We start from the raw sequence: 11,174 nt of genomic DNA, 5'->3' as shown, positions 1-11,174 counted from the left end.
ATATACTTCATAGAGTACTAATAATATCCCAGAATATCCATAACAGAATCCCTACATAGTGTGGCGTGAAAAGTTTTCTCATTCATTAAAAAACACTATTCACAAGGGTTACAAAAAAGTTGAAAAATTTTGGGGTTATTACAGTGAGGGTCGAGCTCCCTTATAACACACTTCTTGGGCGATCATTCATATCCGTTTTTGAAGCCGTAAAGTCAATACCACATCTCAAGCTGAAATTTCCCACGGAAAAAAAGTTGGGGAGATGAGAGGGGACCAGAAGATAACAAGGATTATTATGCTTGAGAATCTCGACAGAGACAATGAATATGAGGAAAATGACTTAAATGGGAAAAGAAGGCGTTCGAAAGCCGAACCGAGCGGTAATAAACAGTTGTTGAATATTGAGTTGGAGAAATTTTGGGCCGACCTGTCTTGCCCAATTGTCGAACCTGCGTCCGAAGTAGAAAAGGTCGAGCTCTATGCTGGATGTTCGGGAAAGATGGTCTGTAAAGGGAAAAATATGGAACATGGCCTGAAAGAAAAAGTATAGCCGTGGTAAGGCAATACCATGACATCTTCGCATGGGGCCCCCAAGACATATCCGGGTTAGATTCAAAGACGGCTAAGCATTGATTTAATCCGAAGCCTGAGGCTAAGCTCGTAAGGCAGAAGAAGAGGACCTTTTTCTTAGAGCGACAAAAGGTTATCGAAGCTGAAGTTGAGAAGTTGTTGGAAGCCAAGTTCATTGAGGAAATTGAATACCCTGATTGGCTCGCTAATGTGGTAGTGGTAAAAAAAACAAACAATAAATGGAGTGTGTAGACTACACGGACATAAATAAGGCCTGTGCGAAAGATAATTACCCTTTGTCGAGCATTGATCAATTGATAGATGCTATAGCCGGCTACCTGTTAGTCGCTAAACACGCGCTAAAATACACGCAATTATACCCGTTCGCAAGTAGTATAAGATTTAGATCAAATTCGTTCCCACAGAGACTCTTTGGTTAATTTAAGAATATGCACTTATGCAACAATAATATGGTTATTATCCACTGCTAAGACGATTAACAATTTGAGATTTTTTATAACTAAGAATTAAACTAACAATTATAACTATGAGAATAAGAATTATTGAATTAATATATATGACAAACATGAGATTCTAAATTCATTAGATACTTCATTCAATAGCCTTTTCGTTTTAGCCTTAGCATGTAATGGCGATGACACTAATCAGATAACACGAAACTGCTAAACGCCAATTTTCGTTGCACGAATAACATACTGCTAGACATCCACAAAAGAGATAGAAGCTGAACAGACACCAATTATATTGAGACCCTATATGTAGAATTTGGAAACATAACGGTTTAATGCACAAGTTATCTATCATGATTACATAGGGCAAGTAAGATGGTTAAAATTACCTACGAATCATGCATAACAATAACACATGAACCTATGCTAGCATGACAAGTTCTAAATCCCTAAATTCACTTTCGCTTTATTAAGAATTAACACGCTATCTTATAAGTTCGCGACGTTCATAAGACGAATACGCACAACCAATGCTAGGTTATCATACAATCACCACACACTAAGGCATCGAAACAATTCAGCTAAAGAAATCCATAAATAAATCCGTTAGATACCCACGATAACGATTAACCCATAATCGAACTCATCATCAATGTGGGTTCCGATAAAAGTATGGTATAATAAACGTAGTCTTTATAAATGAATAATAAACAAAGTACAAAACAAGAGTATAGGTTCAAGAATAAGAAAACTAGCATCCAACGTTACAACTTAAACAAAGAATCACAAGTTAAAACTAGATCTTCTTCGCCTTGGTTGAATTGTGCTAAAACGGTCTACTTATGCCTTCTTCTTGTGCTCTCGTATGTATCTTCCTAAAAAATGAGCTTAATTATGTATATATAGCAGCCCCATGCAGAGTAGAAGTCTTCTGGATCAAAAGCCCAATAGAATCAGAATTATTTTTTCTTGACCTGGCGCGGCCGCACGCTTGACCAGTGCGGGCGCGCTGAGCTTATGGACTTTGGGCGCGGGGGCGCTCTATCACAGCGCAGGCGCGCGCTATCACAGCGCGGGCACGCGCTATCACAGCGTGGGCGCGCTGACCTCCTGAATAAAAATCTGACTTCTTCTTTTTCCTTGCTAATTTGAGCCGGCTTTCCAGAGCTTTTATTCCAACACCACCTTAACACCAAATTAGCACCAAAATAATGCTAATTCACCTAATTATCCGGATAATGCCTGAAAATGCAAAAACACTAGAAAATACATTAAAACACCAACAACTTGAGTACAAATATACTAATTCAACGCTTTACGGAGCGTAATAAAGTGTCATAAATGCCACTCAACATACCCCCAAACTTGAATCGATGCTTGTTCTCAAGCATAAACAGACTCAAAGAACAAGAAATAAAAATGCATGAACGCAACTAAATGAATGCAACGATCCCCATAGAATAACTAAACCAATCAACAAGCAACATCTCAACAAATACAGTTATTCGCATAAAGATCAATCAAACCTCACAAATCAATCTACAAACCAGAGACGTGCGTGTGTGTAACTGCTTACAGATATACTATCGCAACTAGATCAATAATCATGACTCACTACTCATCAAAGCAATCGCAAGGTTATAAATAAAAATAAAAGCTAGACTCAAAATAACTCATAACACTTCAATTCTTATATCAGAGTTTACATGGATTCACGCTTTTATTCACAACAAAACAATACAAATATGCTTATTTGACCGTGCAATGAGTGAGGTCCACAAAAGACTTATACAATAATACCCATGTAGCTAGCGTTAGTTTAGCGGATCCCAGACTATAATAGTCTTAGGTCACTAGGCACAAAGTCCCCTAAGAACTTAATAACTCGAGTACTAAAGAGCCCACTCGTGATCAATTATACATAACACTTAAATATATATTTTTTCTTTCCTTTTTTTTTCTCTTTTTTTTCTTTTTTTTTTCTTTTTTTTTTAGAAATTTATGAACAAGTGCGTTTCGCTCTATCTCGCTATTTGACACCTGGCCACACAACTATCAATGAAATCCAATTTTCTCCAATTTTAAAATATCCATGTTAATTTATTATTAAGAAAATATCCTAAATTCTAAATATAAATAAATGATTAAACCTTGACAACAAACAAACCATGACCATGATCTAGTACATTAACAATCTATAAGACTTAGTGAAATACAATTGTCTCTAGCATGCAAATCAATTCAATAAGACCTAACATCACGAAATACGACATCACTACACTAGCATCAATATCACAAATCAATCGGCAAAATCATCTAAGGGATCATATTATTATGCAAATGCATGAAACTACATGAACAAACTATCATAAAAACTACCAAAAATAAAAAAACTACTACATGGAAAAATATGCAAAAACTACTACATGGAAAAATATGCAAAACCTACTACATGGAAAAATATGCAACTATATGCACTAAACTAACATGAATATGCAAACTATATGCGACTCACACAAAACATATTCCTTCAACTACTACCCCAAACTTTAAATACTCACTGACCTCAGTGAAGGTAATAGTAAGGAATCAGGAAAACCTACTCTGAATCAGGATCATCACCTTCAACGGGTAGAGTGTCAGGCGTGTCTAGAGGTGGATACACGCAGTCCTCACCAAATACTGGCCACTGGATATCAACACCGGTGGCTCTGAATGCAGTCCCAAGTGTCTGGGTGAGATCACGTATAAACCGACTATGAATATCATGCATAACATCCATCCTCCTCGCTAGACGCCTCTACTGCTGTTAGGTCCCGAATTATCGTAGAAGGGGGGGGGGGGGTTGAATACAATAATCACTAATTTAAAAAATTCTTTCGAATCTTAAGCAGATAAAATATTTAGTGTTCGGTCAGTGGTCTCGTGTTCTTGAGAGGAATAGTATTTGGAATGATAAAAATAAGGAACACAAGATATTCGGGGAAATATATATTCGTATATAAACCCTCGAGGGTGTTGTTACACTCCGGTAAATAAATTAACCGGCTACAATCTAAGAACAACAAAGTTCCTAGCTACTACAAAGATTTACAAATTGAATCCTATACAATGATCTAGCTTTTGTTTGTACTAGGATTTAATTATCGGGTAACGATTATAATGCCCCTATGAATATACAAGAGTTAAATTGGGCATTATAACGTTACTTTGGTGAGAAGTTAAATGGATATTTAAGGTGTCGGAGCTTCTCTATAAATCTCCGCTTCTTGTTTTATCAGCTCTCTTTTTGTTGGAGAAGAAGATAAACAGAACCACTACGGATCTGCTGCAAAGTGTAGACTTTATATCCAATAATGCGTGGCTAAGGAGAGAGGAGCTTCTATGGCGACAAGGAGTACAATTTTTTCTGTGGCGACAAGAAACACAGGAGGTTGATTTTCCTTGATTTATTTTATAGCTTCTCTGTGGCAACAGGAGTGTACTAGTAAAAAAATAAACCAAAACTAACTTACAACTTGTGTGGCGACAAGGGGGGAGGGGGAATCTCTCTGTGGCGAAAGGTTATTAACCAGTACATGTATATGTACTTGGTTAATCAAAAACCAACCTGTACATTTTTTGTTTCCTTTGATTATATATTTGTTTCCTTTTCTTTTTCTTTTTCCTTTTTAATTTTTTTTTTCTTTTCTTTTGTTTTCTTTTTGTTTTCTTTTTTCTTTTGTTTTCTTTTTGTTTTCTTTCTTTTTCTTTTTATGTTTAAATTGTAGCTAAATTAATTTATAAAATAAACTACAATATAACTTATATAAATAAACTAATTTAGATTTATAAAATAAACTTATTTAAAGTTTATAAGATAAATAATTTTAAGTTTATTAAATAAATTATATTAAAGTCCACTAAATAAATTTATTTAATTTACCAATTAAACTTTGAGCTTCGCCAGTCCCTTTAGCTGTTTAGTTGTATACCCAGCGCACCTCTTCTCGTACTTTAATAGATAAACGTTCAATCCAAGTACGTTCCTTAACTTAACAATTCTTCTATAAATAATACTCAAATTCCTTTCACGAGCTGTTGACACCTAGTGCAACTGGTCTGGTTCACAGACGACTAACCCCGATTCAGGTCTTCGTATTATGGCCTTGATCAAATTGTTAAGCTTGCTTCAACTTTATCGCTTCGAACACTGACTGTTAATAAACAATTGTACTTTCACTGGAATCCTTTCTGGTACTTTAGACAACATCTTCATTAACCTCTGTCTATACTCTGTCTTAAATTCTTCAGATTCCTATGCTTCGAACACTGTATATCTTCAATCAATGCCAATACACTGAAATCTTCCGGTAGCACTTATATACTGAATCTTCAACATTTCTGAAACCCTGAAAGTCTTTAACCTTTGTTCTTCACTGAGGCATGATCATATTAATGAACTTCTTTCAGTGACCTGTAGACAGACTTCCAGCCTTCTTCTAATCTCATGATTCTTTGTATTTACCTTGTCTTCATTCTTCCTGATTTCTTGTGTAGATGTAGTATTATTAACCTGTCCTATTCTAGTGTTGTTATCGTATTGAGTTATCATGTAACTGTTCATACAGCTATGCATTCTCACCAACAACTGTGTCGTACTCAAACCAGCTCCAACCTCTGCTCCCGCTTCCTCCTATTCCTGCTGCGACGGAGCAGCCTCCTCTCCCAACTGAGCTCTCCAAGCTGCCTTCCTTTCCTACTGCGTCCCACCAGCAAAATTCTGATCCGCTGGTTGTTGAGTGGCATTTATGAGACTTTATTATGCTCTAATTAGCTTTGAGTTGATGCATTTGTACTCAAGTTGTTAAGTGTTTTAACGTGTTTTCGAGTGTTTTTGCATTTCAGGCATTATCTAGGTAATCAGGTGAATTAGCATTGTTTTGGTGCTAATTTGGTGTCAAGGTGGTGTTGGAATAAAAGCTCATTGAAAGCCGGCTCGAAGCTGCAAGAAAAATGAGGAAAATAAATTCTGGAAAAAGCCTAGCGTGCCCGTGCTGATCAAGCGCGCGGCAGCGCCCGAAGTACAGAAAGCCAGCGCACCCGCGCTGATCAAGCGCGCGGCCGCGCCAAGTCTGGTTTCAAAATTCCTGTTTTGAATAGAAGACTGATTTTCTGGGGTTCTATGCTGATAATGGCTACTATATAAACATCTCTAGGTCATTTTTAATAATATATCAAGCTATATCAAGCCAGAGACATATTAAGGAGAGCCGTAAGAAGACCATTTTAGCACGATTCAACGAAGACGAAGAAGATCTTGTTTTTACTTGTGAATCTTTGTTTTAAGTTGTATTTGAATGCTAGTTTTCTTACTTGTGAACCTTAATCTTGTTTTGTACTTGGTTTTATTTATTCGTTATAAAAACTACGTTTGTTATATCATGCTTTCATCGGAACCCACGTTGATGATGAGTCCGATGATGGGCTAATCGTTATCGTGGGGTTCTAGCGGATTTATTTATGAATTTCTTTAGTTAAATTGTTTGATGCCTTAGTATGTGGTGATTGTATGATATCCTAGTATTGGTTGATCGTATTCGTCTTATGAGCGTCACGAACTTATAAGATAGTGTGTTAATTCTTAATGAAGTGACAGTGAATTTAAGGATTTAGAACTTGCCATGCTAACATTGGTTCACGTATTTGTTATGCATGATTCGTAGGTAATTTTAACCATCCTACTTGCCCTATGTAATCAAGATAGATAACTTGTGCTTAAACCGTTATATTGTCAAATTCTATAGACATATAGGGTCTTAATATAATTGGTGTCTATTCAGCTTCTATCTCTTTTGTGGATGTCTGGTAGTATGGTACTCATACAACAAAAGTTAGCGTTTATCAGTTTCATGTTGTCAGATTAGTGTCATCACCATTTCATGCTAAGGTTAAGAATAATAAGGCTATTGAATGAAGTATTTAATGATGTTAGAATCCCATATTTGTCATATATATTAATTCAGTCAATATTAATCTTGTAGTTATAATTGTTAGTTAATTCTTAGTTATAAACAACCTCAATTTGTTATCGTCTTAGCATTGAATAATAACCATACATTGTTGCTTAAGTGCATGAATTAATTAGTTAACCAATACAGTCTCTGTGGGAACGAACTAGAAAAGATTCTATACTACTTGCGAACTCGTATACTTGCGTGTATTTTTAGCGCGTGTTTAGCGACTAACAAGTTTTTGGCGCCGCTGCCGGGGACTGCAGTGTTAATTTATAGTTTATGTGCTTTCCATCAGTGTTCGTTAAAGTTCATTGACTCGGATATTGTTACTTATTTGTTCCTTGTCTTATTTCAGGTACTCTAGCGAGGGTGTATGCATACGCGTTCGCGTACGTGTTAGAGAACACTGGATAAAGCCGAGGAAGAAGTTATGGTAGTTCGTAAGGAAGTTTTCGAGGAAGAAAAGAAGGTAGAAGAAGAAGAGAAAGTTGAAGAACCAGCTTTAGTAGAGATGGGTGATCAAGCAGAAAATCATAAGGCTTTGATGGACTATTCTCAGCCTAAGATTAATGACATTCAGTCAAGCATCATCAGACCAGCCATTAGGGCTAACACCTTTGAGATCAAGTCAAGCATGATTCAGATGATACAGAACTCAGTTCAGTTTGGGGGTTATCCTACTGAAGACCCCAACATGCACATCAGGGATTTCGTCGAGATCTGTGATACCTTCAAGTTTAATGATGTGACTAAAGATGCTATCAAGCTACGCCTCTTCCCATTCTCTCTGAGAGACAAAGCTAAGTGGTGGTTACACTCTCTACCAGCAGTGTCTATCACCACTTGGGAGGACTTCGCGCAAAAGTTTCTCACTAAATTCTTCTCCATGGCGAAGACTGCTGCAATCAGGAATGCTCTTACCCAGTTTGCTCAGCAAACAGGAGAATCTCTGTGTGAGGCTTGGGATCGATATAAGGAGATGCTAAAGAAATGCCCACACCATGGCATTCCTGATTGAATGATTATCAACTATTTTTAAAATGGATTGGGTGCTACTTCTAGACCCATGCTTGATGCAGCATCAGGAGGAGCCTTGTGGGCTAAGAGCTACGATGAAGCTTATGAACTTATTGAACTGATGGCTGCTAATGAGTACCAGAATCCTTCCCAGAGACTGACTCAGGGAAAAGTCACAGGAATTCTGGAGTTGGACGCAACAACTGCTATCGTTGCCCAACTTAAGGCTTTAACGATGAAGGTGGACACTTTAGCTAAATATGGAGCTAATCAAATCACTAGTGTCTGTGAGCTTTGTGCTGGTGCCCATGAGACTGATCAGTGCGCAATTCCTAGTGAATCAGCTCAGTTCGTGAGCAACTTTCAGCAATCGCAACAACCTGTGCCAGCTACCTATCATCCTAACAACCGCTAAGGTCCTACTGAAATTTCCTACTGATAATGAGGAGTGCTTTAAAGTGGAGTTGGTCGATTCGATGGTCACATCAGAACTTGATCAATTGCTAAAGTCCGATGCCTTAGAAAAAGCCTCATTGGGGAATTCAGATAGTGAAAATGACGGAGGTGAAGAACAATTGCAGTATTTGAATGCTTCTCCCTGGAAAAGGAAGATTGATATGCCTTTTGAATCTCTTGGAATAAAGGAATTGAACAAAGCTACTAAACGCCTTAAGCCATCTATTGAGGAAGCTCCTACTCTTGAGCTTAATCCTTTACCTGAGCATTTGAGGTATGCGTTTTTAGGTGATGCATTTACTCTGCCTGTTATTATTGCATATGACCTTTCAGGTAGTGATGAGGAAAAGCTTCTGAGAATTCTGAGAGAGTTCAAATCGGCAATTGGCTGGACTATAGCAGATATAAAGGGAATCGACCCTTCTTACTGCATGCACAAAATTCTGCTAGAGGAAGGTATCAAGCCTACGGTCGAGCAGCAAAGAAGACTTAATCCAGTCATGAAGAAAGTAGTGAAGAAAGAAATTCTTAAGTGGCTAGATGCATGAATCATCTATCCTATATCTGACAGTTCATGGGTAAGCCTGGTTCAATGTATGCCAAAGAAGGGTGATATTACAGTGGTAGAAAATGAGAAGAATGAGTTTATTCCTACTAGAACAGTCACGGGGTGGAGGGTTTTCATGTGTACTACTGTCTTTTGGATGGTTATTTGGGTTATAATTAAATTTGTATCGCTCCAGAAGATCAGGAGAAAATAACCTTCACTTGTCCATTTGGTACTTTCGCCTTCAGACGAGTTTCTTTTGGACTGTATGGTGCGCCAACCACATTTCAGAGATGTATGATGGCCATCTTTTCTGACATGATTGGACAGAATGTGGAGGTGTTCATGGACGACTTCTCAGTCTTTGGAAATTCTTTTGATGAATGCTTGCAAAATCTTGGACATGTTCTCAAAAGGTGTGTTGAGACCAATCTGGTTCTCAATTAGGAGAAATGTCACTTTATGGTGCGTCATGGCATTATTCTCGGGCACAAGGTTTCTAGTAAGGGTCTAGAGCTGGACAAGGCCAAGGTGGGGGTCATTGAGAATCTTCCTTCACCCATTTCTGTTAAGGGAATTCACAGTTTTCTTGGTCATGCGGGTTTCTATAGGCGTTTCATCAAAGACTTCTCGAAAATTTCAAAGCCATTGTGCAGTTTGCTAGAGAAAGATGTTCCTTTCAAATTTGATGATGAGTTCCTTGCATCTTTTGAGACATTGAAGAAGAGTTTAATCACGACACCGGTCATAACTGCACCTGATTGGATAGAACCTTTTGAGATGATGTGCGATGCAAGCGACTATGTAGTGGGAGCAGTTCTTGGGCAGAGGAAGAACAACATATTTCATGTGGTCTACTACGTAATAAGACCCTAAATGGTGCTAAACTGAATTATACTACTACGGAGAAAGAACTTTTGGCTATTGTCTATGGCTTTGAGAAATTTTGATCTTATTTACTTGGGACTAAGGTGACAGTTTTCACTGATCACGCTGCAATTCGATATCTCGTCTTAAAGAAGGACTTGAAGCCTAGATTAATTAGATGGGTTCTTTTAATTCAAGATTTTAAATTAGAGATCAAGGACAGAAAGGGGACTGAAAATAAAGTCGCTGATCATCTATCTCGTTTAGAAAACCCTAATGCTACTTCAGTGGACAATAGATTGATAAATGAGTCTTTTCTTGATGAATAGCTGTTATGAGTGCAAGAGGAAAAACCGTGGTTTGCAGACATTGTAAACTACCTTGTGAGTAATATCAGGCCTCCCGACTTATCTTATGCTCAAAGGAAGAAGTTTCTACATGAAGTAAAGTGGTATATGTGGGATGAGTTGTTTCTTTTTCGATAAGGTGCTGACCAAATCATCAGGATATGTATTCCTTACAGCAAAATGGGGGGGATCTTACGAGATTTTCACTCAACGGCTTATGGAGGACATTATGGTGGAGAAAAGACAGCAGCTCGTGTTCTTCAAGCAGGGTTCTTTTGGCCGACATTGTTTAAAGATGTTCACCAGTTCATTTTGAAATGTGATCGATGTCAACGTATGGGTAATATGTATAAGAGGTATGAGATGCCTCTTAATGTTCTTCTCGAGGTTGAGGTCTTCGATGTTTGGGGAATTGACTTCATGGGGCCATTTGTCTCATCTTGTAACAATCAATATATCTTGTTGGCGGTGGATTACGTGTCGAAATGGGTTGAAGTTAAGGCATTGCCAACGAATGATGTGAAAGTGGTGCTTAATTTTATTCACAAGTAGATATTCACAAGGTTTGGAACTCCAAGAGTCGTAATCAGTGATGAGGGGTCGCTTTTTTGCAATCGCAAGTTCACTGCTGTGATGAAAAGGTAAAATGTGAATCATCGCATTTCTACGGCTTATCATCCTCAGACGAATGGTCAAGCTAAGGTATCTAATAGAGAGATCAAGCACATTTTGGAGAAAGTAGTGTACCCATCAAGGAAAGATTGGTCTTTGAAGCTTGATGAAGTTGTTTGGGCTTATAGAACAGTTTACAAAACTCCTTTGGGAATGTCGTCGTTTCAGTTGGTCTATGGTAAAGGGTGTCATTTGCCTGTGGAGCTCGAGCATAAAGCATACTGGCTTTGAA

At 37.8% G+C, this 11,174-nt stretch overlaps 1 non-coding gene across 1 annotated transcript; it reads right to left on the bottom strand.

The window, feature by feature from the left end:
* Nucleotides 1–7,937: 7,937 nt before the first annotated feature.
* Nucleotides 7,938–8,044, bottom strand: LOC141676029 (small nucleolar RNA R71). The gene has a single exon (XR_012556643.1). It is a non-coding gene; the product is annotated as a small nucleolar RNA R71 (small nucleolar RNA).
* Nucleotides 8,045–11,174: the final 3,130 nt, after the last annotated feature.

This window comes from Apium graveolens, chromosome 7, assembly GCF_009905375.1.
Source record: "Apium graveolens cultivar Ventura chromosome 7, ASM990537v1, whole genome shotgun sequence".
Classification (NCBI taxonomy): domain Eukaryota; kingdom Viridiplantae; phylum Streptophyta; class Magnoliopsida; order Apiales; family Apiaceae; genus Apium; species Apium graveolens.
The sequence above is the reverse complement of the archived record's forward strand: the minus strand, read 5'-3'. Positions and strand labels throughout refer to the sequence as shown.